The sequence below is a fragment of the Triticum dicoccoides genome, chromosome 5A, assembly GCF_002162155.2.
Source record: "Triticum dicoccoides isolate Atlit2015 ecotype Zavitan chromosome 5A, WEW_v2.0, whole genome shotgun sequence".
Taxonomy (NCBI): Eukaryota; Viridiplantae; Streptophyta; class Magnoliopsida; order Poales; family Poaceae; genus Triticum; species Triticum dicoccoides.
The window spans coordinates 567,713,230-567,719,635 of NC_041388.1; the positions used below are offsets into that span (position 1 = coordinate 567,713,230).

Below are 6,406 nucleotides of genomic sequence, written 5' to 3' on the forward strand. Positions count from 1 at the left end.
GGGCGGGGAGGACGACGTGAGCGGCGGGTGCGTCTACTTGCTCCACCACAGAAGGTTGGAGTTGCATGGCTTGGCATCGCGTGGCGTGTTCAGGTACAATCTTCTCGACGGCATGGCTAAGTTCATTGAGCGCCTGCCTCTAGATCTGGAGTGGGGCGGCCAGAAAAATGAGGCATGCCTGTGGTTCATGCCCCAGCCTTCCATTGCTCCCATCCAGGTACTTATCGAACTCATCATTTCGTATGTTGGTACGTGATGGTACAACCCAACATGTAGAAAATAGTTACTATAATAATTTTAACTTTTACACATTACGGACAGCCCGGGTGGGCTCACTTATAGTATAGGTGTATCATATGTATGCATGTCATTGTCAAGTAGCCTGATAAACGACTCACTTGTTTTTCGCCAGGTAATCAGAGAAAGGCTAGTGGGGGCAGATCATCCAAATGTGAGAAGAATTAGCACTTGCCGCATGAATAGACAACCAAAACAGCCCAAGCCGCCCTTCTTCAGTTTCCTCGTGCAAAACCTACCTCCAGGCGCGGACAGCTCTCGGCTGTGCTCCTTCTTCGGTAAGCACGGCCAGGTTTCCGCCGCTGAGGTGATCTCACCAGGGACGGCACGTGTTACCATGTTCATGGAGACGGTGGACAGACTAGATGACGCCGAGGCCACCCTCGATGGGCTGGTCTTGGATGGATGCACCCTGACGGTGAAGTGGTGAAGACAAAAGGCGCCATTTGCCAATGTCCAAATGGCCACCTACACATTAAGAGCAAGTACATTTTTTTTGTAAAGGCATCATTCTCTTAAATTAATCTTCACACCATCTTGATATTACAATTAACATCATCTTTTAGTGTTATATCCAGTTCAGGTTTCTTCATTAGCCGCAAGCTTGATGTGCCTCGCCCAGGACCTCTTTTGTTTCTATGACCGAGGACGAGGAGGGGCCCATGTTATTCTCAAACATGAAGAAACCTGAACTTGGGGTGCTCTAGTTATTTCTTAGCATTCGCATCTTATTTCACCAGGAGTACTTGGTCCTACATGATTGATGTAGACTTCCCCTCGGCATACATGATTGATGGTAGTTCTTCATGGTGCATTTTGACACAACACGCGCGGAGATATACAAAATTATATGGCGCGTGTTAGGCTCTAGCCAGCTGATCCGCGCGTGAGATCAGCCGCATGGACTTCCCGCAAAAAGTTATGGTAGAGCGTGTTATGAGTGTCCATTTTGCACAGAAACACACACAAAAGAAACCTTATCCAAGCGTTGCAACAATATTTACTCCTACTATGTATGACAAAAGAATATACATAAAACATGAAAAAATAAATTAGATCTTTTGCAGAAACCGTAGTAGTGTTGTGGTAGAGTCACACAATTTTTTAAGATTGATCTTGTTTTATCGATCTCGTCGGCAGGAATTCAAATATATAAAATATTTTAAAATACTGTTTTTTTAAAAGAGATATCGATGAATTAATATCTCTCGAGCCAATAAATTGCTAGGTTTTCTAATGCTGACATAGCACTATTCCCCTGCTAATGCTGGCATAGAATTCTGTAGCATATCTGACAAGTTAGATGGGTATTGTAGAGTGCAATGTTAAGAAGAAGCATTCGAATATTTTCTGCTGCATTTCGAGCGGGCATCTCGGCGCCGGAATGAACGCATGTACTGAAGGTTCCGTGCAGCATAGATTTTCCACTTTGGACGTATACATACTTGAGCGGTTCAACATTTTGTAAACTACTACGTGGGCAAGAGGCCAGGAAGCAACCTATGCCGTGCCGGTGCCTGGTTGTTCTAGGATTATCATCATCATACATAATTGATAGGTAGATACATGGATCTGCTTGGTCCTTTTTGGTGTAGGGCTGCTTTACGAGAGTTTTTAGCCTAGGATAGAATGGGAGGGGTGCAGTAGGGTCCCCTGAGCAGTGCCCCGGCGATCACCTTGTTAGCCGCCTCCGTAGGGTGGATGCCGTCCCAGCTGAGCCGCGCCGACGGGTGGCGGCACGCCACCGTGGCCCCGTCCATGCCGCACCTCGCGCTCAGGTCGAAGTTGTACTTGCCCCCTCCCACCCTGCAGCAGGCCTCAAACGGAGCGCTAAACCCTAGCGCGCCAAGCCAAGCAATCACGTACTCAGCTTGTTGAATTGTTCAAGCTAGAGCTAGAGAAAGGAAGAGAACTTAGGCCTTCTTTGGATTGGAGGATTTTCACAGGATTTTCATGGGATATCAATCCTCAGGATTGTTTCCTATGAAACGCATTTGGATCAAAGGATTGGGCCATTAAAATTCCTCAGGATTGGGTCTCCAAGGTGCTGATTCCAAAGAAATTTACACATGAGGTCTGACCTCTGGAAAAAATCCATAGGATTGGCTATGTCATGGCAATCAAATCCTCCATTTTTCCTATTCCTTTGTTTTGCAAATCCTGTGATCCAAAGAAGCCCTTAGTAGGTACTACCAAACTTGTGGGGCTCCTGGACCATCTGGTACACGAGGCCTTAGTAGTCCGCGTACATGAGCCTCGTCGAGTTGTGGTGCCTCCGCTGGAGGGCCTCCACCTGCTTCCGGAGCATCCAGTTGTGGTACTTGCTCAGGAGGTTGTAGGCCTTGAGGCAGCCGGGCGTCGTCCAGGTCGCCGTCGCCGTCGCCGTCCCCGAACAAGGACAGGAAGATCGGCAAGCAGCCGGTCGGGAAGATTCCCGGGACGACGACGTGGACGGCGCCCAGAGCAATCAGTTTCTGCACAAAAATAATTCGCCTTGAGTCTTAATTTCTTGGCTAGCTGGAACATACTATATGCATGCAAAATTAATTTGCTGTCAATGGCATAGAAATACCTCCACGCCGTCGGCGATGGCACCAACGATCTTTGGGGTGTAGTTCATTGCCTGCTCCGGTGTCAAACCGCGTTCAAGCAGCTGCACGTTGTAGTCGTTCCCGCCGTATGCACCGAACATGAAGAGCGATTTCCTCATGTATCCTTTGCAACCTAGTTAGTACATGCATGCAACACGTTTTTTTCTTTACCGTTCGGCATGAATTCATGATGAGCCTTTTTAAACGGCCGGGTTAAATTAAAATATCGATTTGTTCAGAATAGGTGCGTGCTCACTCTGCTCTGTCCCGCATATGGAGAGCAACAAGTCCTTGAACCATTGGATCTGCGTGTCTAGTGAGCCATGGTTCCACACCGGATTTTCAATGCCCAGAGATCTGTAGAAGGTGAAGTTCATGGCCGTGCCACCGGTGATGGCCATGTTTACGCCCCGACGGAAATCTTTGCCTTTCGCTTTCGACGGTGGGCGTAATGGAAGCCCAAGTGCTTGTGCTGGCATCCATGCATGGACACAAATAAAATTCAAGTTATAACAAACTTGTGTCTCAGTTGACGTGAAAGTAGATCAAACATTGAAACAAAATATCTCAACATAATGGTCACACTTTTCTTGCAGGAAATGAATTGTTTCTTATGCTAATTTTTGGGTTTAAAAAAGACAAAAAAATCATTCATTTCCTTCATTTTATTGGTTGGTGAAAACAAATTGTTTTCTGGGATTGTAAGGCATTGTAGCAATTATTGTAGAAACTCTTTTTTGGCATTTATTTCCAAATGTAGTACGTGCATCTCTTAGTTAGTTAAACTACAAGATGCACCTAGTGGAAAAATGGTTTTGCTTCTTTTCTTTACACGCTTTCAACCAAACCTTTTAAACTTGGTCCAAAGTAGCCAGGTTTGTATGATTTATGATACCCATAAATATATATTATTATACTATTTACAGAGAAATCATTGTGAACTAAGAAAAATGACCAGAAATTTCAAAAAAAAAAGTGTTCACTTATAAAAATGCTTACAAATTTTAAAAATGGTCACAATTTTTATAAAAGAATGATGAATTAATAAACATGTTCATGATTTTATAAAAATATTTGTGAATTTGGAAAATACTCATGAATTTTAAAAATGCCCATAAATTTCAGTCATTACTCGACGTATGTAATGTTAATTGATCGATGCGTAGCATATGCCCCATAGTTATTTCTCAACTGAACTGATACAGAAATACTAGCAAACCTCATATGTTGAGGAAAAAGTATGTATGCTTTGGAAAACTTGCGTAAAAACGGATTGAATTACCAACAAAATCAACAACCACGCGGCCGTCGCACCACCGGCAAGACGGCCTTCCGAAGTAGGTCTCGCCGTACGGCGGGTGGGTGCAGGTGAGCACGTTCAACTCCGTCTTGTTGCTGCTGGCGACGCATATGTTGCCTGTCTCATCCATCGAGTCACCGAAGGTGAACATGGCATTGTATTTCTTCGGTGCCGCCGCCGTCGACGATGTAGTAGTAGTACTGCTGCCGCCACCACTGGCCACCACCACCACCGTGATCAGTTGGATGACTAAGGAAGCCATGAGCAGCGATGACCCTGAGTATAAGCTTGGGAGTTTCATGGTGACCTGAAAATATTTCGCTCGGACTTGTTAAGCTTAGTTGATGGTGATCTAATGGCGGCAATCGAGGTTGGCCGATATATATATATATAGACACTGCCGACTGTTGTCCTTGCTAAATTAATGCTGAACAGTTGGCCGTCAATAAAATGTCCAGAGTGGTTGGATTGCAACACAACATCGAGGCTCTATCATAACACCTTGCTCATTGGCACCATCAATTGAGCCGCGAGAGTGGTTGGATTTCAACATCACTACTCCCTCCATCTAGGTGAGTAAGATGTTTAGGCGCCGTTCATTAACTTTTCATCTCGATGCCCGCCCTGCCTTGTTCGCCAGCGAGCGCTTTCACCTCTGCCTCGTTGTCTCCCGTGAAAACCCCTTTTCTCCCTTTTTTTTCTCGGACAAAGACCAATGCATGCAGCACGTCCATACGGTTATTAGGCAAGAAATAAAAACGCTTTGCATGCTACGAATTACGAGGGTCTGCATGGGTAGCTAATAAGGCATCCTCTTAACTGTTGTGATTAAATGTTGTGTTTAGAAGAGAGAACTATTCTTCTTTTCCCCAATCTACTTGCACCTAGGACGTGATGCACCTTCTAATATGACTTATTCACCTAGACAGAGGGAGTAAAAGGATTGGCCGCTTTAAAACATGGTTAATGATACAACCAACGGCCGGCTATAAGAAGTTGTCATGTCATCTACAACCAACCTTTTAGCCGGCGCGTATAATAGTAAGTTTTAAATATGTACTAGTTTATCAATAGTTGGCCCACCTTACATCCTTACAAAGTGTCTTAGGTCTCGTGTTGCAGCTGGCTACTAATCAAGAACCCGCTTCTCTTCTCTCTCCTCTTTTCTTTCCTCCACCTAATCACAGATATATTATTCTATTCCTTATAGCATGCTTATGTCACCCTATTGTACTTGTTTTTACTGCGCCGTTCGTGTTGTCGAGTTTCTTAAAAAAGTAATCACTCTGTTTTAAAATATATGGTGTATTACTTTTTTGAAAAGGTAAATTTTTTAAGTTTGATTAAATTTGTAGAGAAATATATCAAAATCCATAATATTAAATCGGTATTTGAAGATTCACCATGAAATGAATTTCCATACTTTTTTGTTTAATATTGTGATGTCGATATTTTTACTTTGAACTTGGTCAAACTTAAAGAGATTTCACTTTCTAAAAGACTAATACCCCTTATATTTTTGAGCTGATGGAATATTTAGTTTGGCAAGTGGGGAGATGATACAGTGTGTTTTATTTTTATTTATAATGCATTGATTTGGTGGGTCTTTTGTGGTGTGATTCTGTGTTATCCGTTAACCAACTTATATTTATGTATGGAATTTTGTGTCAGTGGTTGCATATACTACATTGGTGCTACAATATCACATGGTGGCATTTCTTTTTTCTAGGTGGTGGGAGGGTGTGTTGTATTAATATGTTTCTATAGGCCGGCTGCTGCTGATTAATTTGAAAAATCGTTGGCCCAGTCAAAATCATAAACCAAATTCCAAATTGAATACTCAATTGAATGAAAAAGTTTCAATATTAGGGAATATAATTAATGAATTAAAAGAATTGAATGGGAGAGTCTGAGAAATTGTTGACCCGGTCAAAATCGGATGGCCCAATTCTAAATTGAATAAACTAATTGTGAGTTTTTAAAAATTAGGAAGCATAATGTATAGTATAAAAGAACTCAACGAGAGAGCTGTGAGAAATTGTTAACCTGGTCAAAATCGGATGACTCAAGTCTAATTAGAGACCTCAATTAAATGTGGGCTCTTTAAAATTAGGGAGCTTAGTGTTATAGAGGATACACTGCCCGTCAAAGATCTCCTCTATGCTGCTCGGTCCTCCTTCTCTTCCCCGTTCGGCGGCCTTGTAGGCAGCAAGAGGAG

General features: G+C 43.1%; 1 pseudogene; it reads right to left on the reverse strand.

The window, feature by feature from the left end:
- Positions 1-2,201: 2,201 nt before the first annotated feature.
- On the reverse strand, positions 2,202-4,528 carry LOC119297898 (annotated as a pseudogene).
- Between the last annotated feature and the right edge of the window lie 1,878 nt (positions 4,529-6,406).